The sequence below is a fragment of the Pseudorca crassidens genome, chromosome 2 (genome assembly GCF_039906515.1).
Source record: "Pseudorca crassidens isolate mPseCra1 chromosome 2, mPseCra1.hap1, whole genome shotgun sequence".
Classification (NCBI taxonomy): Eukaryota; Metazoa; Chordata; class Mammalia; order Artiodactyla; family Delphinidae; genus Pseudorca; species Pseudorca crassidens.
The window spans coordinates 45,824,471-45,848,890 of record NC_090297.1 but is presented as its reverse complement, the minus strand read 5'-3'; the positions used below and the strand labels follow the sequence as shown (position 1 = coordinate 45,848,890).

Below are 24,420 nucleotides of genomic sequence, written 5' to 3'. Positions count from 1 at the left end.
CAACGACTGATCCATTTGCCCATTCTGGATATTTCATATGAATGGAAACATATAACATGTGGTCTTTTGTGTCTGGCTTCTTTCACTTGCATACTGTTTTCAAGGTTGATCCATGTTGTAGCACGTAGCAGTACTTCATTCCTGTTTATTGCCAAATAATATTCCATTGTATGGATACAGCACATTTTGTTTACCTATTCATCAGCTGATGGGCATTTGAGTTGTTTCTCCTTTTTGGATATTATGAATACTGCTGCTGTGAACATTCTTGTACAAGTTCATTTCCCTCGGCTGTACAACCTAGGAGCCATCTTGCTGGATCATATGGTAACTCAATATTTAGCCAACTGAGGATAAAGTAGGAATTTTTATCTCCACTTTATCATTGAGGAAACTGAGGCTCAGAGAAGTTAAAACAGCCACCCAAGATCAGAGAAGAGAGCAGGTTTAAACTCAGGTCCACCCAACGCCAAAGCTCTCTATCTCCTGCCTCTGGATAAATATATAAAATAGTACAGAGGTCTCTTTTAACCATTCCCCTCTTAAAATATGGATTTGTTGGATAGGGTGGATAAGGATCTTTGTCGGTTTTATCTGATATGTCCAAAAAGTTCCAGTGCCTCAAAGAGGCTAGACACGTAGTAGGTGCTCAATACACACTTGTTAAATGAAGGACAGAATGAATAAGTGTAGATGATTTGAAGGCGGGTGAGTGGGGTTGTGGGAAATTTTCAAGATTCCAGACTTGGTGCCAGGATGAAGTTTTCAGACTCTGAGAGCCAGCTGAAGCCACCCTACAAGGGACATGCTCTCCCCCTGCAGTCAACCTTGAAAGGCCATTGTCTCTAGTGGCCCCCTGGGTTCTTGGAATTCTGTGCCTGGGAGATAGTCTATTCATGGAGAGGCAAGGAGCTGCGTCCTCTGAGTTCATGTTCTAAAAAAGGAAACTGCTGTCTGTGGGTAAGAAAAGGATTAGAACCTCAAGGCCTCAGCTTCCTTGGAAGGCATTTTCTGCCCAAGTGAGACGGCCCTGGGCTCTTCTGGGGCCTCTGTTCTGGGCGGGCTGAGACTGGGCCAGCAGCCCTGGAGCATGGGGAAGATGCTCGCCAGTCAGGGGAGGAAATCTTGTCTGGAAACTGAAACAAAGTTCTGTGGATGCAGAGCTGGCAGCAGCCTTGACTCCAGGATGACCTCTGGGAACAGACACATAAAAGGACGCAGATTCTGGGAAAGAGCCAGCTGTTCCCAGAGATCCCGGGAAAGATACAGCAAGCCCTCCTGTCAGTGGGGAGAATGATTCTCAATGGGCTGACGTGGGGCGTGAGGGAAGAGAGCTGCCCTCACAGACAGGAGGGGCTGGTTTGGGTCCTGACTGTGACTTGTGGCCTTGGCCAAGTCTCTGTCCCCTCTCAGCCTCCGTTGCCCTACCTATAAAAAGTCGGGAGTCCTTTCTGGCTCTGGGACTCTATTCCGAGGCTTAATTCTCTTTCTTCTCCTCCTTCCTCCTCTGAATTGGACTCACTAATTCCATGCCGAGTCTAATAGAAATCCTAGACTCTGTTCATAGAGTCAGCGCTTTCTTTGCAGGTATATAGAGGCTCTTCTGGAATCATCTCCCTCTAGCCCAGGATTTCTTTCTCTTCTTTTTTTCTCTTTTAATAAAGATCATACTGTTTTATTTATTTATTTTTATAAATTTTATTTATTTATTTTTTGGCTGCATTGGGTCTTCGTTTCTGCATGCGGGCTTTCTCTAGTTGCAGCGAGCAGGGGCTACTCTTCGTTGCAGTGCACAGGCTTTTCATTGTGGTGGCTTCTCTTATTGCAGAGCACAAGCTCTAAGCGCGGGCTCAGTAGTTGTGGCATGTGGGCTCAGTAGTTGGGTCACACGGGCTCAGTAGTTGTGGCTCATGTGCTCTAGAGTGCAGGCTCAGTAATTGTGGCACATGGGCTTCTCATTTCAGTGTCTTCACTTGCTGCAGAGCATGGGCTATAGGCACGCAGACTTCAGTAGTTGTGGCGTGTGGGCTCAGTAGTTGTGTCATGCGGCCTCAGTAGTTGTGGCTTGCAGACTCTAGAGCGCAGGCTCAGTAGTTGCATCATGCGGGATCAGTAGTTGTGGCTCACGGGCTCTAGAGTGCAGGTTCAGTAGTTGTAGTGCACGGGCTTAGCTGCTCCACAGCATGTGAGATCTTCCCAGACCAGAGCTCGAACCCGTGTCCCCTGCATTGGCGGGTGGATTCTTAACCACTGAGCCACCAGGGAAGCCCTAGCCCAGGATTTCTGAAATGCCCCATTTCCTGCCTCAGGTCCTACCTCCTGTGCGAACCCAGCCCCATGCAACCAATGCCTGATGTCCCATAAGAACCTCCCCCTCAGCCCGTTCCAACCAAATCACCACTTCCCTCCTAAGATGCTCTGTCTCTCGTGATCAGTGCTCAGTGAATTCACCCAAACAAGGACACCAGCTGCAGCAAAGCAATCACTCACTACCCTTTCTGGGTCTGGTTTATCAACAGTTCAATGAGACGTTGCCCTTGACAGTAGCTAAGGCTGCTGACGGGCCTGAATGCTCTGATTTTACTCCAAATCTGTTATTAGCCTGCAGAGTGACCCTGGCCAAGTCATTCCTCTCTTTGACCTCAGTTTCCACATCAGTAATTGAAGAGATTGGACCAGATACGTTTTGGCCTAGGGGAGGTGGAAAAAGCACTGACAGTGGAGGCAGGAGCTCTGGCTTCACTTAGTCATCAGTTCATCTTGCCACCCTGGACTGGGTGCTCCCTTCTCTTCCCAGCAAGCACCGATCACTACCTACCTAGTCCTGTGCTTCGCCAAGTGTGCCCTGGCTTCCTCTTCTCCACTACCTGCGCAGGAGGGCACCGCCACCCTGGAGAAGGACTATACGGCCCGGCGCCACCCCCCACAAGCCCTGGGCAGGGGTCTGTGCCCCTCACCCCCTTTGGTGACCAGATGTCCTCTGACCACACTGGATGGAGCACAGCATGCTTTGGCCCTTTCTGCGTTGTCCTCGACAACCTGGTTCACTGCCATGGCTTCAGTTACTACTGGGTGAGCCAAAAGGTGCGTTCGTTTTTTTTCCGTAAGACGGCTCTAGTAGCACTTAGTTGTCTTTAACTTCATTCAGAACGATTTTGTTAGATTGTATGTGACAGCTGTCATAGCAGTGTACAATAAAAAAAAAAAGACTTATCAAAATTGGTGAATTTTTGTGTAGCCATTTTAATATTGAAGATGGAAGAAAAAAAGCAACATTTTTAGCATGTTATGCTTTATTATTTCAAGAAACGTAAACATGCAACTGAAATGCAAAAAGAGATTTGTGCAGTGTGTGGAGAAGGGGCTGTGACCGATCGAGCGTTGTCAAAAGTGGTTTGCGAAGTTTCCTGCTGGAGATTTCTTGCTGGACGATGCTCCACAGTCGGGTAGACCAGTTGAAGTTGATAGCGATCAAATCGAGACATTAATTGAGAAAAATCAACGTTATACCACGCGGGAGATAGCCGACATGCTCAAAATATCCAAATCAAGCGTTGAAAATCATTTGCACCAGCTGGGTTATGTTAATTGCTTTGATGTTTGGGTTCCACGTAAGTTAAGCGAAAAAACCCTTCTTGACCATATTTTCGCATGCGATTCTCTACTAAAACGTAATGAAAATGTTCCGTTTTTAAAACAAATTGTGATGGGCGATGAAAAGTGGATACTGTACAATAATGTGGAACGGAAGAGATAGCGGGGCAAGCGAAATGAACTACCACCAAACACACCAAAGGCCGATCTTCAGCCAAAGAAGGTGATGTTGTGTATATGGTGGGATTGGAAGGGAGTCCTCTATTATGAGCTCCTTCTGTACAACCAAACTATTAATTCCAGCAAGTACTGCTCCCAGTTAGACTAACTGAAAGCAGCACTCGATGAAAAGCATCCAGAATTAGTCAACATAAAACGCATAATCTCCCGTCAGGATAACACAAAACCGCATGTTTCTTTGATGACCAGGCAAAAACTGTGACAGCTTGTCTGGGAAGTTTTGATTCATCCACCATATTCACCAGACAATGCACCTTCGGATTTCTATTTATTTCGGTCTTTACAAAATTCTCTTAAGGGAAAAAATTTCAATTTCCTGGAAGACTATAAAAGGCACCTGGAACAGTTCTTTGCTCAAAAAGATAAAAAGTTTTGGGAAGATGGAATTATGAAGTTGCCTGGAAAATGGCAGAAGGTAGTGGAACAAAAGGGTGAATACGTTTTTCAATAAAGTTCTTGGTGAAAATGAAAAATGTGTCTTTTATTTTTACTTAAAGAACTGAAGGCACCTTTTGGGCCACCCAATACTTCTAAGCAGATATATCTCCACATGCAGCCTAGAACCTCCCCTCTAAGCCCCAGATCCCCTGCCCTGAATTTCCAACACCACGTGGCCATAACCTGAGCATCCTCTTGAGGTCCCAGTGCCCATCCTCATTCCCTCTCCTCCCCACACTGAGACTGCCAGCTCTACCCCAGGCCTCCTCATCTCTCCCCGAGACCCTGCATCAGCCTCCCTGCTGGCCCTGCCTCCTCTGTCCAGTTCATGCCCCTCGTGGCAGCTAGAGTTTCCACTCTGAACTCTATTCTGATCATGCCATCTCCCTCTGCTTGGGATTCTTTAGTTTGTCAGAAACTCAGCGTGATTAAGGTTAGGCAAGAATCAACTTAGGGACTTTCCTGGTGGTCCAGGGGTTAGGACTCTGCACTACCAATGCAGGGGGCCCGGGTTCAATTCCTGGTTAGGGAACTAGATCCCGCATGCTACAACTAAGAGCCTGCATGCCCCAACTAAAAAGAATCCGCATGCTGCAACTGAAGATCCTACATACCACAACTAAGACCTGGCACAGCCAAATAAATGAATAAATAGATTTTTTTTAAAAAAAAAAGAATAAAAAAAAAGAATCAATTTAATGTTAGGGCAGTGGACCATCTCAAGTAACCGTGAAAAGGGCAGGAATGGAGGTCAAGGTGCCTTGACTCACATACCAGTGAAATTCTCACTTGAGGTTTTGTATTTCTGCTTTTCCTGGTATGTTGGTTTCATTCTCTCATCATACTACTTTCCTCCACGGGACGGGCAACATGGTCACCTGCCACTCCCGAGGCTTATCCTCTATTACCACCAACACCAGCTACCACCTTTGGGTCTAGGTTTAAAATATCTCAGGGGACTTCCCTGGTGGTACAGTTGTTAAGAATCCACCTGCCAATGCAGGGGACACGGGATCGATCCCTGGTCCGGGAAGATCCCACATGCCGCAGAGCAAATAAGCCTGTGCGCCAAAACTGCTGAGCCTGAGCTCTAGAGCCCGTGAGCCACAACTACTGAAGCCTGAGCACCTAGAGCACGTGCTCCGCAGCAAGAGAAGCCACTGCGATAAGCCCACGCACTACAATGAAGAGTAGCCCCTGCTCGCCGCAGCTGGAAAAAGCCGGCGCACAACATCAAAGACCCAATGCAGCAAAAAAATAAATAAATAATAAAAGAATAAAAAATCCCAGGGACTATCAGTTGAGTGAGGTGCCCACCCCTGGATCAGTCAACTGTGGCTAGGCAGTGGGGCCATGTAGCAAAGAAATGCCCACGAAAGGCCCATCCCCGTGTATACCTAGAGGTGGGTAAACAGCCAGGCAGGTAGTCTCCTGACTGACGCTGTCTACTGCAAATGGCTCATCATTCATTTCAGTGTTCATCTTATTTTTAAGTTGGGCTCACACGCACCTTTGAGAATTTGATCAAAGGCACAGACATCCCTAGAAAAATAAACATCCTTGCAAAGTTTTGCATGCAATTTCAAGAGAATCGTAGACCTTCTGAAGCACAATTTATGAGCCTCGAATTAAGAACTTCTGCATTGGAATAAAGCCCTTTGCCTGGTGTCCAAGGCTTGGCGTGATCTAATCTCACCTCTCCGCATTGCCTGCTTGCCCCAGAACCTATTGTTAGCCGTGCCTGGCTCCTCACATGTACAGGGTACTTCACATTTTAGTTGGTAGCCTCCATCCCCACACCACACTTTCAACTCATCCTGCAAAACCCAGCTCATGGGTCATCTCCTCCAGGAAAACATTCCTGAATCCAGTCTACCCAAGCTGAGTTTCCAGATTGCCTCTAGATAGCCCCAAGCATCATTACAAATAATTTCTAGTAAGGCTTGAAAAAATCTGGAAACTTTCCAGATAGTAACAGAAGCATAAAGCACAGACATTGATAAAAAGCAATTCTTGACCACCTGTTAATGGTCTGGGTGCCATGGGGCCAATCCAGCCCACCTCTTGTGTTTGTACAGCCTGAGAACTAGGAATAGTTTTTACATTTGTAAATAGTTGGGAAACAAATCAAAAGGGGGATAATATTTTGTGTCAGATGAAAATTATATGAAATTCAAAAGCCAGTGTCCATTAATAATTCGTTATTGGACACAACCATCCTCATTCATTAACATATTGTCCATAGCACGATGATGGCAGAGTTGAGTAGCTGTGATAGTGACCATATGGCCCACAAAGCCTAAAACCTTTACTCTCTTGACCTTTACAGGAAAAGTTTGCCAACCTCCATTCTGGACAGCCCAAAAAATTACCACATTTTATTGACAGTAAGATGTCATCAATCATATGACACCATTTGTTTGTGTATCACCAAGAAAGAGATGCTGTCAATTAGACCATTACAATGACTCCCCATATCAGAGATGTGAACATCTGGAGGGAAAATGCCTTTTGGAGTTGATTAAATAAATTGCTCTTCAATGCTTATTATGTGCCAGACAATGTGCTAGTTATTTTGTATTCATTTTTCTGATTAATAATTCTTAGTTATTCATTATCCCTAATGAAACATTTCCCAAGAACAAAGAACTGTTATCTCTGTGTTATGAAAGAGAGAAATAGCTCAGAGAGGTGAAGTAACTCGCCTAAGACCACACAGAGGAGTCAGAGCAGTCTGACTCAAAGCCTGACCTTTTCCACTCCACCAGGTGGCACTCTAAACCAATGCCTGTACAGACCCTCCACCCCTTCCCCCTGAACTCTGTGCTTCAGCCATAATCATAGGGAACAGAATGCTCTCCTGCCCCTAAGCCTTTGCAAATGCTGTTCCCTCCACTGGCACACCCCTTGCCCTTCTCACTCTTTCCATTCCAGCCAATGCATCACTTTCCAGAGGAAGCGTTTCCAGATTGGATGAGTGCCCTCTTTGGGGCTCCCAGTAAAGTACCAGCTAATCTCTCTATTTTTCCATGACCAGACCACGTTCCTCAGAGACAGGAACTTTCCAACCCTACAACCCATACCTGGCTTCATGCAGAGTTGAGATCTGGTACATGTGAACTGCATGACTGAAGGAGGAATGGATGGACGCCTACACCAAGCACAAGAGGATAAACATTTTAAACTACGCAACGGTCCACTTGGTCCTGGTTCTTAAAGCCAGCCTCACCCCCTATACCTCCCACACTTTGCAGACCCTAAAGGTGAGCATTGAGCACAGTTGGTGCTCCAGGCAATCGCTCGGGGCCCTGTGTCTCCCTGAGCCACCTCAGTTGAATGTCATCTCCCCAACACTGCCCCCTTGGTCCCTGGGACTCACTCTGTTCTCCACTTCTTCTGTCCCTTGTCTGCCGGCCCAGCAGCACCTCACTTCCTGTCGCTCAGACATTGCTGCCAAGATCCCAGGGGCCAATCACAGTGATGCTGTTAAACATTTCCTCTAATTCTCAGTCGTGCACTGAGATCCCTATTCTCCAGGAGTACCTGCCCTCCGGTGGCCTGGGATCTTCTCCACTGCCCCTTGATTGGGCTCTGAGGATTTGGGGTCACAGGAATCTCCTGCTCACACCACCAGCCTTTCCCCTCAGGCTCCTGGAAATGTCCCCTCCTATCTCCAGCAAAGGCAGCACCTGAGGGTTTTTTAATATTATATCACAACCAAGTTGGATTTATTTCCAAATTGCAAGGCTGATTTAACGTTCAAAAATTAATCACCGATTAATTCTTAATCTTGGCACTATTGACCTTTTTGGTTGGATAATCCTTTGTTGTAAAGGGCAGTCCTGTGCATTGTAGCTTCTACTCACTACATGCCAGTAACACACACACACACACACACACACACACACACACACACACACACACACACACACCAGTTGAGTCAATCAAAAATGTCTCTAGACATTGTCAAACGTCCCCTGGGGAGCAAAATTGCCCTCAGTTGAGAACCAATAATAAAATCATCTTATTTACAGAATAAACTAGAAAGTCTATAAAATTATCTTGGTAGGTATAGAAAAACCATTTGATAAAATTCAATGCCAATTCATGTTTTTTAAAAAGTACTTGGCAAACTAGAATGGAAGGAAACAATTTGATAAATGGTATTTACTAAAATAATCTACAGTAAACATTATACTTGCTATGGATGGAATTGTGTTCCCCAGAAGTTCATATGTTAAAACACTAATCCCCAATATGGCTGTGTATGTAGATAGAGCCCTTAGAAGGTAATGAAGGTTAAATGAGATCATAAAGGTGGGACCCTAATCCAATAGAACTGGTGGCCTTATATGAAGAGACCTCTCTCTCTCTCTGGTCATGTGAAAACAGAGCAAGACAGCAGCTCCTACACACCAAGAGAAGAGGTCTCAGAATAAAACCTATTTTGCCAGCACCTTGATCTTGGATTTCCCAGCCTCCAGAACTGTGAGAAATAAAGTTCTGTTGTTTAAAACCACCCAGTCTATAGTATTATGTTATGGCAGCCCAAGCTAATATAATTCTTAATGGTGAAAATTTGAAAGTTTTCCCCATGAGCTCAGGAAAGAGACAAGGCTGCTTGCCATCACTGATTCGGTTCCATTTTATTGGAGATCGTAGCCAGTGCAACAAGGTAAGGAAGAGAAATAAAAGGTATAAGGATTATAGAGGAAGAAATAAAACTCATATATGCACATAATATTATTGTGTTGCAAATCCAAAAGAATCTACAAGTGAATTGAGCAATTTCACTATACACAAGTTCAATAAACAAAATTCAAAAACTTTAAAGTAAACTAGCAATAAACAATTAGACAATATAAGAAATGGGATCATAATTCCTCCTTCACTGGGCTGCTGTCAGGGTCAGGCTGAGTCATTCCAGGCTAAAATGGCCTGAACATCAGTGCTTCCCAGGACAGAGGGAGGCCCCCTATGTCCTAGAGTCCTGGGGAGGAGACCTGGGGCTGGTACTTGAAGGATAGGAAACAATGAGGAATAAGAACCTTCAAACTCCAGCCCTGGTTACCTCTCTAGCCTCATCTCCCCTCCGCCCACCTCCCACTCTGTGACCCTGCCAGGTTGGCCCTTTACCTTTGCTATCCATGTGTCTTTGCACATGCTGTTCCACTCTGCCAGAATACTCTTCCCCTCCACCTTATCCAGAGACCTCCTGTTCATCCCTCAACACCCAACTCAGATATGTCCTTTTTGGTGAACACTTCCCCACCTTTCCTGGGCAGAGTTAGGTGTCATCTAAGCTCCCCCATGATGAGCCCCTCAGTTCAGCAAACATGTATTTCATGTGTCCTGGATGAGGTGAGATTCAGATGAAGCAGACGTGGTCTCTACCTATAAAGCCCCTTTACACAATCGCTCTTCCTCTGTTGACTGACAAAACGCAGAGGATCCAGGGGGGGCTCTGAGCCCCTGGAGGGTGGCAAGAATGAAAGGTCCCTGTGTTCTTGAGTGGCTGTATGGAGCAGACCCCCTCACCACACCTGCCCTTCATTAAACTGTGATGTGAATAAAGAAATCTCCAGTGTGGGAAGTGTTGAGATTTGAGGACTGTTTGTTAGGCAGTCAGTGTTATTTACCCTGACGGCCCCCAGTGTCTTTCCTGACTCCCGGGTCAGACAGATTAGAGTGAGGGGGTCACTGAGAGGCAGCTGAAGGCTGAAGGGGCTGGGCGAGAACATAAGGACAGAGAAGATGCCCCAGCTTAGGGGCTGAAGGTGTGGGTACTTCTTGGCAGCACAGGTGACCTAGTATTAGGCACTTCCCCACATGAACCTCTGTTTCCTCCTTGATCAAATGAGGATGAGAGTTCCTACCTCTCATGGCTACTCAGAGCATCACAAATTACATACATAGAGCGCTTCAGCTATAATGCTGCTTTGTAAATGTTTCTGTCCCTTACATGGGTGGACCTAGACTAAAGACTGTCATAGAGAGTGAAGTAAGTCAGAAAGAGAAAAACAAATATTGTATACGAATGCATATATGTGGAACCTTAAAACATGGTATAGATGATCTTATTTGCAAAGCAGAAATGGAGACACAGACATAGAGAACAAACATATGGATACCAAGGGGGAAGGGGGGCGGGCGGTGGCATGAACTGGGAGATGGGGATTGACATATATACACTATTGATACTATGTATAAAATAGATAACTAATGCGAACCTACTGTATAGCACAGGGAACTCTACTCAATGCTCTGCGGTGACCTAAATGGGAAGGAAATCCAAAAAAGAGGGGATAGTGTATACGTATAGCTGATTCACTTTGCTGTACAGTAGAAACTAACACAACATTATAAAGCAACTACACTCCAATAAAACAAAATTACATAGAGCTACACACATACAGACACACATTCATGAATGCATATGTAACTGATGAAATCTGAATAAACTCTGTGAATTGTACCATCAAAAAAAATTAAAAATAAAAAAATAAATGTTTGTGTCCCTTGCTCTCTATTGCATCCCCATCCACAGAGGGTGAAGCAAGACAGGTAGAGAAGATACATAATAGCTCACAGTTACATACAGCTTATTATGTGACCAAACGCTTTACAGAAAGGGCTCATTTAATTCTCACAGCAGCCCATTTCACAGATGGAGAAACTGAGCCACACTGAAGTTAAGTCACATGACCAAGCTAGTAAGTAGCAGAGCTGGGATTTGAACCCACACCATCTGGCTGCAGGGTCTGTGCTCCTAACCATCATGCTATACTTCTAAGTGAGCAGAGCCCACTGAAAAGGGACAGAAAGAGCCACTGATACCAGGCACCTACAAAGAGCTGGTGAGAGCCAAATCCGACTTCCAGCCATTCCCTGGCTGAGCAGACATCAAAGAAAAGTCAGACTTACTTGGTGTCTCTTTCCTCAGAAAAGAAAGCAGACCAAACTGTCTGCACAGAGGGGAGCCCTTCCTGGGGACTTCATTCAGTGAGAAGCACATCCCGTGCTCCAGCGTCCAGGAGGCCCCGAGTCACTGAGTGGACAATGGCTCCTATTACGGTTTGGCAAAGGCCCAGACCTGCAGGAAACCATGTCATTTCTGGAAGCAATCTGACTCTGCTTCCTTGTAAATCCCTTCACTGGAGTGCGAACTGGAGCCTCACTCATCAGGACCTGTCAACCTAATGCCAATGTGTTAACAGGCGTGGGGCAGGTATCAGAGGAATCTAGTTCCACCTGGGAGAGCTGAGGTCACTGTTCTGAATTCCTGTCACCTTGGGCAGGCAGTTAGGACACTCAGTCCAGCTCCGGGTGGGCCTCACTTAGTCTGTGAGACCACAGGGGCATTATTCACAATCCTGGGCCCAGGGAGGGCCCATCCTCATGGGAGACTCCCCCAGGCTGGGGGCACCTGAGGGCAGCCACTGCCTCACATTCATCTCTGCTTCCCCAGCAGCCGGCACAGGGCCAGGAACCAAGTGGGGACTTTGTAAATGTTGGCTGGAAGAATCCAACTGAGGTAGTAGCACAGGGCGGGGTTTGAGGGATTCGGCTAAAAAAATAATATAGTACTGCTTCCATTTCTGATCACTTCCCGCAACAGCTGTGTGTGAAAAGAATGATCATCGTCTCCATTCTTCATTCTAGGAGAGCTGGGTTCCGAGAAGTTAAATGAGGTGCCCAAGGTCACACAGCCAGTGGGAGTGTTGCATTATTGTGCCATTGGAGGTTGCCATCCAAACTGAGTTGTTGAATGAGGACCTTTATGTTGGTCTTGGAACACTAGCCTGTATTCCCCAGGCTGGGGGTAGTTGCAACATGGTAGAATAGGAAACACCGCAGCACTTGGGGTCAGCCTTGTAACTTGTGAAGACTAAGTCGGGCTTCTCTCTGTTCAGCAACGCAAGAAATCCCAAATTTGTCATGGGAGTTTGAAATTAAAACTAAAGAAAGCCTATGCGCGCCCCCTTGTGGTGAGCTCCACCATCACGCATGTAATCCGTGCTTCGTGGTTCCCAGGTCGCATGGGCCACAGGAAAAGGAAGGGCTCCAGTGACCACCACACGGCCACATCCCCAGGGCCAGGAGCCCAGTCCGCCAGCCCCAGAGGGTTCACAAATAGTCTTTAATGGCTCAGGGCCTCTCAGGCACAATGGGGTCAATTGCCCATCCAGTGGTCCCTGCTGTGTCATCTCTGGGGGCCCTGAGCTTCAGTCTTACTCATTCCATGCACATTCACTGAAGCACTGTGCCAGGCTCTATGCTAGGTGTCTGCTGCCTGGTCATCTCCAAAGCCTGACCCCAGGGTGTCCCATGTCCTGCGCTCCTGCCAGAGCCACTTCTCCCCTCCCTGCCCCAGTCCCCCTCCTCCCAGCCCCACATGCCCATCAGGGGCACCCACCTCCACCCTGGGAATCCTCCCAAGTCTCCCCTCATTCCAGTCATGCCCCAAGTCACCACACCTCAATACTGTGGCATCCCTCTGCTTCTCTCCCTTCCCATCACTATGCTAGTCCAAGCCACCACCATCTCGGCCCTGGACAACCTCTAAGGCCCACCCACTGGCCTCCCCACCTCCATTCTTCACCCCTACACTTACTCTCTGCACTGTGACCTGAGTCAACCTTCTAGAAGGGAAATGTAGGCAGTGGAAATTTCTCTGTAGAAACCCCCATGGCCAGCTCTCAGCTCTATAATGACTGAAATGGGAGGGGGAAAGGACAGAAGTAGGGAAAATGTACAAAATGGATATATAAAGGAGATGTAAAGATCAACATGTAAAGAGGTTGTTTTTTAAAGGGCCCTGTGCTCAGCATATATCCACTAAATCCTTGCTCCTCAAAGTTTGTCCACAACCAGCAGCTTTGTATCCCTGGGTGCTTGTTAGAAATGCAGCATCTGAGCCCCACCCAGATCCCTGAGTCGGGATCCGCATTTTAACCCACTCCCAGGGCTTCATGCACTGGGGGACACCTGCTGCAGAGGGGGAGCCCCTGAGGGGAGGCCCTGCCTCAGCTACCCTGCAGGCCTCACTGCCAACACTTGGCCTCCTGGCAGGACCCTGTCCCAACAATGCCACCACCAGGCTGATCCCTGCCACCCTCGGATGTGGAACAACCCTGCCTGGTGACATGGCCAAACTCAGAAGGGTCAGTTGTACGGACCTGATCACATTGACGGCCACCGTGTGCAGGGCTGAAGGGTGGATGGTGACAGCTGCAGGCACACTGAGAAGTCGCCAGTTTGTTTTGAAAGCTTTCTCATTAAAAAGACAAGAATAAAAAGCCCATCATTTGTTCTTTCCAGAAACCAGGGTAATGGTCGAACCCCTCTCGCATCACTCCTACCAAGAACCCTTTTCACCCTCCAGGGTCTTTTCTCTGCTTTGTTCTGGTATTGGGCAAGGGCTCTTTCCACAGTTAAATGCATACAAAGCTCTTAATGACAATCGTCTAAAATCAGGAAACTGTGGTAGTTGAATGGGGCGTGTGGAGATCAGGGTGGGAGAGCGGAGTTAGCTGGCTGTGTGACCCCACAGGCCACTGGCCCTCTCTGGGCCTTGGTTAACTTTACAATAAAATGTGGGCAGGCAAGGAGGGTGGGTGGACTTCCCTTCCTCTGGGAGGTCCCTGAGGCTGAGCAGCCAGGCCCTGTGTTTGTTCTGTGGCTCTAGGCCAGGGGCGTGATGGAAGAAGCAAAGGCATTGGGGTCAGACAGACAGATGTGCATTTTCATGTGACTCAACCACCTTCCAGCTGGGCCACCCTGCCAGCCGTGTACCTTAACCTCTCTGTACCTCAATTTCCTCTTCTAAATTGGGCTTTCACTGAAACTACTTCTTAGGGTTGTGGGAGATCTTTGTGTGTCATTTCCTGCAGTGCTTACTCATAGGAGCCTGGAGTTTGCTTCTTTTCCCCTTCGTCTCCCTAAAATGAACACTGAAGTGGCTTTGAAAACGAATCACCAAAGGCTCTTGGGGGTTGGGGTGTGCATGTGGAGCCCAGCCCCAGATGCCTGGAAGGCCAGAGCTCCAAACCTCCCCATCACAGCCCAGTGAGGGAGGGCGGGGTGGTCTATGCATCGATTGGTGCATAAAGGAGTCAGGGGCTGCAGGCACTTTAGCTGAGTCACCACCCAGCCAGCGGCCAGCATTGCTGGTGTGGGTGGGGATGGGAGAGAACGAAGGAGCGGAAGGGGTCAGAGCTAGCCATATTTAGGTATCCAAGGTGGGCTGGATGTTTCACAGACCAAATTTATCATCACAACAACCGCATGACAGATATAATTTCCTTGCTGTACAGGAGAGGAAACTGAGGCCCAGAGAGGTGAAAGGACTTGCCCAAGGTCTCACAGCTCCGCTTCTTTTCCATCACAGTAAGTACATTTGTCCATCCTCCTGGGTTCCAGGAACGTAGACCTCATTCACGCCATTTTTCAAGCCTGGGACGGGTCTCATGAGCAAGAGGGAAAGAGCTTTGCTCTGTTCTGCCCTTTTCCCTGGAAAGTACCAGCTCAGGGCAAGGGTTACCAGAGGGAAGAGCAGGGTCCATCCGCCCAGAATTCATGCATGCATACAGACAGGCATCACTACTTAATGTTGCCCAGGTACCTCTGTGTTGCAGGAAACCCCAGGAGGGTTCTAGTTCCTCCCTAGAACTTTTGATTCCAGCCCCAGCTCCTCAGCCTGGGACTGACAATGTGTAATCTCATTGTTTTCTTGCTGGTCTCCCTACCTGATGCTGGGGGCCTGTCACTGTCCCTCCTCTTTATCTCTCAGAAGCCTCCCACAGGAAATAGTCCAGGTACCTCACCCAAAGTGTTCCCAGGACCTGGCCCCTCCCATCACCCCCTCACACTTCACAGTAGCCCTCCTGAACCCCTGGCTTCTCTCCCTCATCTCTGTTTGCACAGGCAGTTTCCTTTGCCCAGACCACCTCCGCTCACCCACTCTCTACGACGTCCCCCTGACCACCGCTCACCCCCTGCCACTCCCAGCGACTCCTGTCCTACTCTGTGCCTCCTGCCCCTTGCAGATGGTCAGTCAGAGCTTCTCACACTGTGTGGAGAGGGCAGGCTGGTCTGGTTCACCTGGGGCCCAGCCAGGCCTGGGAGTCTCCTGATGTTGGCTCAGAGATGGATGAATGAGTGAATGAATGAATGAATGGTGAGGTAGTCTTCTTGGAAAGCGGCCGTCTGCAAGCCAGGAAGAGAGCCCTCACCAGAACCCGACCATGCCGGCACCTTGATCTTAGACTTCCTGCCTCCAGAAATGTGAGAAGTAAATTTCTGTTGTTTGGGGAATTCCCTGGTGGTCCAGTGGTTAGGGCTCTGCACTCTCACTGCCGAGGGTCTGGGTTCAATTTCTGGTTGGGCAGCTAAGATCCTCACAAGCCGCACAACACGGCCAATAAATAATAAATAAATTTCTGTTGTTTCCACTCACCCAGTCTATGGGATTTTGTTACGGCAGCTCAAGCAGACTAGGATTCACTGCTTCTTAAACAGCCCTGGAGTTGGAGGAGTGGGGCAAGCAATTTAGTTGCTGGTTTATTTCCATCTCCTGCTCTCTGTGGTCAAAGTCCACCCCATGGGCACTAGCCCCCTGCATGGCCAGCTTGCACTACTTGGCCCCCCAGGAAGCTGCTGAGAAAGCCAGGGCCTCTGAAGTTTCGGTCCAGGCCAGCTAGTGGGCAGAAGCAGTAGTCTCTCTTTGTCAGCTGGCGCTGACATGGGGGCTTCTAGGTCTGTGACGAGTGTCCAGGCTTTAAGGCCAACGTAAGGTGGGACTTGTTACTAAGGCCACTCTGGACAGGAAGCAAGGCACGCGAGCTGAGCAGATGTAGGGGTGGGGACTCTTGAACTGGGTCTGGGACCGTGCCTCTTCTCCCTTTGGAGCTGAGTACTCCGTGAAGACAGGGGCCACGGCTTGCTCCTTGCCCGCCCCTAGTGCCATCACAGAGCCTGACACAATGTGGGTGTTAGTGAATGTTCATGGATGCGGCAAACATCTGTCACTTTGGTTGCTACAGAGCATATGAAAAATATCTGTGTGTTTCTGCACCATTAGGGCTTTCTGAACAAATTTTCCTGAAACCTGGGCCAGACCTAAGAGCAAAACTTAAAGTTATTTACAAAAGTGTAGATGAGAGAACTCCAGAGAGATGCACCTAATCGTGGACGAATGTGTTTACATTTCCAGGGAGAATGGAGTTTCTCAGGTACTCAGTCTCTGCCGGGCAGACTTACATACCACAGGGCTGCAGTGAGGACTTAGGCCCATTGAGTTTCCGAGGAGACCCTTCCAGGAGGGGCAGTGGACAGCTGCCTCCTTCCCCTCTGTAAGCAGAGAAACTTCATTTTTCATTCATTCCTCATTTATGAAACAGATTTTGTATACACAGGAGATTTTTCTGACTCTCATTATATTACCCCAAGGGTGAGAATTGGGGTGTGGGGAGTCAAGTGATTATTATTTGTCTTTTAAGTGAATAATGATAATCTATCTGATGTAGTCACCTTGTGTGCACATTCAGTATAAAATTAACAAGCATGAATACTAAAAATCCAACAGCTGTCCAGCATCTGAACATCCTTCCTATATTGTAGGGACTCCCAAACAGGGAGAAACAGACAGGAAACCTAAGGAGGAGAGAGTCCCATCCAGCCCCTTGGCACTGGAGTGTGGGCACACATTCTAAGTGTAGCTGATTAGCTGCTCCTTCCTGGCTTTGACCTTTGAAAGACATCTGGTCATTAGGGATTCTTGAAGACGGGGGTGAGGTCTTCAGTGGCCCGGCAGCAAGCGTCCAAGAAGGCTTCATCCCTCAGCAGACACTTCGTGGGCAGCATCTTCAGTGTGCTTGGCCTCCCTTACTTCCTGTCAAAGTCTGGCTCTCAAGCCATCCCATCATGTCTTACAGCTTCCTGATACACTCCATAGATTCCTTTTCCTCTTGGATTAGCCAGGACCCATTTCTGAGTTTGAGAAAGAGAGAGAGAAGGAAGGAAGGGAGGGAGGGAGAGCCTGACTGACACAGCTGAATTTCACGTGCAGTTGAATGTGTATGATTAAATCTCAAGCCAGCTGTAAGGTTGAAAGGTTGAGGTCTCTATTTCTCTTTCTCTCTCTCTCCAGTGGAGATAAATAGTAGCAACAGCCTTGGGCATGTCCTGACCTCTGGCCATCAGCCTCTGGAATGCTGGAATGCCCAGCTGTGTTATCTGATAGTTGGTAACATTCTCTCTACCTTCAGCAGCAAACTATTATTTATGCCTGCAGGACCTCAGGAACTCAACAGGCTGAGATTAACACCATCATAGGGGGCTAACCTTGGAGAAGAGCTGAAATCTATTATTTGGGGCACGATCAAGATTTGGCCTCTCCCACCTGAGCCCTGTCTTCATCAGTCTGGAGAGTTCACCGCCCTCCCAGCCCCTCACACCTTTGCTCAGGCAGGGCCCCTGGAAGCCGACCCCCTCCTCTGCCTAATGGGATTATGCCCTCCTATATGGCCCAGGTCACCTCTGCGAAACACCACCCATTCCCACTCCAGAATGAACACTTATCATTCACTCTTCTGTGTTCTATTTCAGTGCTTTTTGTACTGATTATATACACAATTGGTTCTATGCCCTCTGATAACTTTATTGAACTACAAGTCTGTTGAATCCCTAGCAACCATACACTACTGGTCACCTACTAATGCTCAATAAATGTTTGATGATAGAATAAATGAATGGATTCAGTTTAGTCCTCTCATTTGACAGATGAAGAAAGTGGGACTCAAAGAAAGAAGTATTAACTTGCTCCAAGTAATAGAGCAAGTAAATAGTGGAGCTGGGCTTTAAAATCAGGTCAGTCTGAATCCTCAGTCCTGTGCTCTTTCCATTTCTATGCCTTCACCATGATCATCATCGTCACTGTGATCGCCATCGACATCACCACCTCCACCACCGTCACACCACAATCATACAACCATCATAACTACTATCACAACATCACTACCACAAGTACCACCATCACCACCACCACCACAATTACCACCATCATCACCACCATCACCAGCATCACCATAATCACCACCACAATTACCACCATCATCACCACAACCATCACCAGCATCACCATAATCACCACCACCTCCTCTACCATCACCACCATCATCACAATCACAACCATTACCATTGCCACTATCGCCATCAACACAAACATCACTGCCACTGTCATCAGCACTGTCACCACCACCATCACCACCACAGCCGCCACTACCAACACTATCAGCATCACCATGAGCTTCACCACCACCACCACCAACATCACTACTACCAACACCTCCATTAACCTCTCAATTACCCCCATCATGACCATCACCACCACCGCCATCATTACCACTGCCATCACTTCTACCACCAGTCCCACCACCATCATCATCCTTGTATCCAAAGCTCATTCAAAGAGTTTTAGAGCTGAGTCCTCCTCGCTTTCTCAACTCCTGCTCAGTTGTTAACAAAACCAGCTTTCCCAATACAGTTTGTCCCCAGATGTGTCAATGCAAATCTTTCTCTGGTGGGTTTCCTACAGGACTTTCCGTGGCTGTATCAGCCAGACGGTCGGTACACATAGAGTGTTGTGTGGATACTAAACAGGGCTCCCCGTCCACGAGGAGCACATTGAACAGCCAGGAAAGCGTGCTCAGAGCACACAGGTAGGCAGCATGGCTCCTCGCTTCACCTGAACTACCTGACGTAGTGGGTCCTAAAGTCAAAGTGGCCTGGTTTCAAATCCTGGCTCTGCCTTTAAATGGCTCCGTAACTCTGAGCCAGACTTCTCCACACTTCATCCATAAAATTAGATGAGTAGCACCTATTCCTCGACTTGTTGGGAGAAGAAACGAGATAACGCCTGTAATGTGGTAGCTCAGAGCTGCCAGGTATCAAGCATCTACTGTTAGTTCTGTCTGCCCCGAGTCTAGCATGGAGCTTGGCCCGTTGGTCCTATTGATTGATCTCCCCTGAACTCCTCTCCCAGGCTGTGTGATCAGTCTCTTACAAAGGTAGAAAGAGCCACAAGGGTTGAAAGGAAGGAGTGACAGAGCCCAGCTGGAAGCTGAAGGTGGGGCAGGAGGCACTGATCAAAGGGGACTTCATTGGTGACTGAGCTCACTTTGAGGAGTACGCAGGGTTTCCCTTGGCCCAGGTGGATGGGAAGAAAAGGCAAATTTATTGTCCCTTCTCTGCCTTATTTCTGAGCCTCGACCATTGTACAGTTCATGCTGCAGGATGCCCACCACAGAGCTGACTTGCAAAAAAGCTGTTGAATGAATAAATATAAAGTGACTTTATTTACATATTACGCTATGACCACCACTAAACTGGTCACCCCTGAGAGCAGGAACCGCACCTTCTTCCTCTCTGTACCCCAGCACCCAGCAGTGTCCAACACATTGGCAGTGAGCTGTGTTTGCAAGCAACGTAACACAACTCCAGATAATTAAGCAGAAAAGGAACATATTAAAGGATCTTGGGTATCTCACCGCATTTCTGGGAGGCCCGGAGAACCTGGCTTGGAGACTACACAGCCTTGAGCAAGGCCACAGAAGGCGCACGGGCTTCAGTAGTTGTGGCACGCGGGCTCAGTTGTTGTGGCTCTCGGGCTCTAGAGCGCAGGCTCAGTAGTTGTGGTGCACAGGCTTAGTTGCTCCGTGGCATGTGGGATCTTCCCGAACCAGGGCTTGAACCTGTGTCCCCTGCGTTGGCAGGTGGATTCCTAACCACTGCACCACCAGGGAAGTCCCTGTGCTGAGCATTTTCCACACTTTCTCTCCCTTAACTACCAGCACATCCCTGTTAGGTTGTGTACTGTCCCATTTTACAGATGAAATCTGCCTTAGACTTGCTCAAAGCCACACAGGTGACAAGATGAGGATCTAGAATTTGAGCCCAGATGTGCCTGTCCCCTGAACCAGAGTCCTCGCCTGCTAAGCTCTTTTTCAGAGCAGAGCTTAGCCTTAGGGATATGGCTGCAATGGCCATGAGTTAACAGGATGGGCTGCAGAGGGAGATGGGGGCTGCAAGACCATTTAAGCAGCAGGGCATCCTCCAAGCTTTACGTGCCTATTATCCTTTTGGTCTCACTTGCCTCTTACTCGATTCTGAATTCCTCAGGTCGGAGACCACTTTAATTTACCTTTGCCGCCCAGCCACTGGCTCAGGGCCCAGCCCCCAGTAGACCCTCTGTGATGTGAGTTGAGTGAATTGATTGGATGCCCTGTGTGTTTCCAAGACAACAGGCCTGTCCCATTCATCTCTGCAGCCCTAGAGCCTGGCACTGGGCCTGGCACGTGGAGGGCCCTGAATGGCTGCTTGGTGCTCACCAGGCTCCTCATAAACCCAAAACCCTCTCCAAGGAGACTTTAGGCCTCGACTCCCTCCCCGTCTTAACCTCATCAGAAAATTACCTCCCATTTATCTCATCCTCGTGGACGATTTAACCTTCCTAGGTCACCATGTGCTTCTTGTTCTTCTCCGCTGGAACCTGATTAGAACATCGACTTGATCCCCTTTTAACAGCTTGTGTCCTGGCAGCTCTCCAAAGCATGGTGTCAGCTCTCTGCCTGCCTCATTTCTAATTCTAACAACCCAAAGGGGGGTATTACCTCCATTTTCCAGAGGAGGAAATGGAGAGGAAGTGCAAGCAATTTGCCTAATAATTGAGAAAGTCTGATTAGAAACCCAAATCCTGTTAATGCTAAAACATGGACTTTAAGGTCTGTCTACGGGTCTCGCATTAAAAGAAAAGTGTGTAACAGCTTCATCCATTCTGTGTGTGTGTGTGTGTGTGTGTGTGTGCGCGCGCGCGCATGTGTGTATTTGCTGCTATGCCCAGGCACTCACTCCGATAGACGCCAGACTCATCATAATGACCCAGTGGCCGCCCTCCGGGAATTCAGAATCTAGATGGGATGTTTTGTTTATTTTTAAATTAATATATCATAGAGGATCTTGGCCAAGGTCCAGTTATTTTAACAGAGAGAGTTTAGTATAAAGAAATATAAGGTCAGTTCATGTTGTTGACTCGGTAGCTGAAGAGTCAAGAAGGAAACACTTAGGAGGGAGTAAGTGCAGGAAGTGCGAGAAGCTGCTGACTCCGAGGGCTGCGGGACAAAGGGAAGAGGTCGGAATTATTCAAAGTAAACACTTGGAGGAGGGCCCTGTGGGCCTGGGACCCAACCCCTGGGGAAGGGGGGCTGGTTGCTGGTGCTGGTGCCTGTGAGGATGTTCTGCAAGGACTGGGAAAACTGCAGATTGGATCCAGCTGCTGCTACAGGGAGGCACTGCTACTGCAATAGAAGCACTGCCGGGTTATGCTCACAGGGAGAGGATGGCAGACACCTCTGGAAGCAAATAGGAGGGAGCAAGTCCCTTCTTCGCCCTTCCCCTCCCCCACTCCAACTGATGGCTGAGCAGCCTTTCTCCCTCTCTCCCCGCCTCTGTCTCTCTCTTTCTCTCTCTGTCTCTCATGTCTTGAGCACATGCACAGATCCTAATGTAGGGCCAGTGGGCAAAGCAGAACAGTGTAGTTTGCAGAATCCCATCTCCAGTATCCAAAGCCAAGCGTAGAAAGACAGGGTTGGAGCTGAGAGGCGATAACTTAATAACTGACACAGGATAGGAAAGGGTCTGGACTGGAAATCAACGTTCCTGAACCTTCTCCTGCCCCCGTCCACTAACTTGCCATGTGGCTTGAAGTATGTTGCTTTACTCCAAGCTTTGGTTTCTTCTGCTGCAGAATGAGAGGGGTGCTCTGAACTCCTGCTTCTCAAACTGTGGTCCTCAGACTAGAAGCTTTGGAATCCCTTGGGAGCTTGTTAGAAATGCAGACGTTCTGATCCCACCCCGACCTCCTGAATCAGAATCTGCATCTTGGCAAGATTCCCAGTGCACAGTCAAGTTTGAGAAGCAGTGCTCAGAGTACCCCTCCTAGCCAGGCCCAAGGCTGACAAGCATAGCAAGGCCAGGGACAAGACCCAGGCTCGCGGTCAGACAGGTCTGACTCGAATTCTGCCGTGGGAGCTGGCAATTTGCTTAGCTTCTCTCAACTTCAATTTCCTCATCTTAAAAAAAAGAGAGGGATTTCATGAAACTCATGGGATCACAGTAAGGATGAGACAAGGTGAAATATGCAAAGTCTCCAGACACCAGCAGGAGGGCCTCAAGAAGACGTTTATAGAATCTGTTAGAGAATCAGTGTACCAGTGTGGGTCAGGACATCAGGACAGTCAGTCTTCCTGGGAGCAACACTGAAACCGGACCTCAATGAATTCACAGGACATGAACAGATTAACCACACTCAAAGGAGACTGGCATCTGAAGAGACTCCTTAAAAAGCCAGAAATGTCAAACATTTGTTCTCGCCTCTAGAATAAACAGTGTGCACCTAGGAATGCCTCGTATTTGTTGTGTGCTCTTGAAGTCATGATGACTCTTCTCCTGGCCTCAGTTCCCACATCTGTAAAATGGGATCATTTTGTAATTTTCCCATGGTGGACATTACTTATATAATGAAAAGACATTTGCATAGTCGTTTATCTTTTAAAGCGTGACTCCAATGCTTCCAGCTTGGGGACTGTATTGGTTGTGCCACATTCCGGGATAGGGCCTTTGGGAGGTTAAACAGCAAGAACTTCAGGTATGCTGAGGTTGGCGTTCCCGCAGGACTCCAAGAGGAGATGTCCAGTAGCATTGCCTATACAGGATGAGAATGGGGGTATGTTTGTATATGTGTGCCCGATATGTCTCACTCACTTCCTCACTGTACAAATGTGGTCACATCTTTGTTTTTCACATTAACTGCTCAAGCCCCCACCTGCCTTTCTTAACAGAAAGTCCAAAATCTCTCTGTTAAGAGACCTGTTTCCTTCCCAACTACCCAAGGACTCGGAGGATTGAAGTCCTTACGTCACTGTTGTAATGACTCACCACTGTCAGATGGTGTCACTGTTCAACACCACTCCAGCTGCAGCCCATAGAGGCCAACAACCCTCTCCTTCATTTCCCCAAACAGAAGAGCAGAGCTAAGCCCTCCCTGTCCCCCGGTGGATGCTCGTCCACCGGATCCCTGTGGCAAGCTGTCGGTTGAGGCTTTTGCCCTTTCCACCAGCTCCAGGACCAGGGACAAGCTCGTGCGGTCCACCTGCTGGGTGTCTCTACCTTCAGATCTCAAGGAGAAGGGGCTGAGGAGGGGGCCCTCTTCTCCCCAGCAGTGCTGGATTCTTATGTAAATTGGCCCACGTTCCCCTCCGATCCTCTGCTTATCCGAGCCTGAGTCCAGAGACCCTGCACAGAGCCAAGGTCAGTGCCAAGGCGTCTTGCTTGGGAACGACATTTCTGTCTTCCCGGACACCTGGTGCCCAGAAAGGTTTGGGAGCCTCTGCGTATGGGTGAAGAGTGAGGTCACAGCAGGTCTGGGGTGTTGAGCACCAGGAGAGCCATGGGCCAAGGAGGGGTCCCTGAGCCCCACCAAGGCTGGGAAGAGGGAGGGAGGGGGCAGTGCCAGGTGGGAGGCTGAGCAGACTGGTGGAAAGAGGGCATGGGTCACAGGCTCGGGGGGACAGGGTTTCAAGGAGAGAGGACCAAGACGGCAGGGAGGAGGCCTGAAGGGACCCTCTGGGTCAGGCAATTCTAAAGTCATGGGTGGTCTCGATGCAAGCGTTAGGAGCGGGTCACAGGAGCCTAAGTGAGGTTGCAGTGGGATTAGGAATGAGGAAATGGGCAGAAGTATGTGTAACTTACCCAAGGAGCATGTCTGTAAAGAGAAGCCAGAGTTGGGGTAGGGAGGGGGGCAGGTCCGGAGAAGGCTTTGCTATTACAGGGCGGTGCCTGTGAAGACAGCACACAGAAGGGGTAATTGACTTGACTGAGGGAGGAGAGAGAGGGATTGAGGGCAAATGTTGGGAGGAGACGGAGAGGAACAGGAAGGGTAGGTTGGCCCCATCTTGGGTCATCATGTGATACCAGCTTAAGGAACCTGCTTGTAGCCAGCAGGGAGCCATGGAGCTGGTAGAGCAGGGGCTGTGCTTGGAGAAGATCATGTGTCTGGATGTTTACTTCACATTTAACCAAGCTGGAGGTCTC

General features: G+C 48.5%; 1 non-coding gene across 1 annotated transcript; it reads left to right on the top strand.

The window, feature by feature from the left end:
- The first annotated feature begins 4,731 nt into the window (after positions 1-4,731).
- On the top strand, positions 4,732-4,804 carry TRNAG-ACC (transfer RNA glycine (anticodon ACC)). Its single transcript has one exon. It is a non-coding gene; the product is annotated as a tRNA-Gly (tRNA).
- Positions 4,805-24,420: the final 19,616 nt, after the last annotated feature.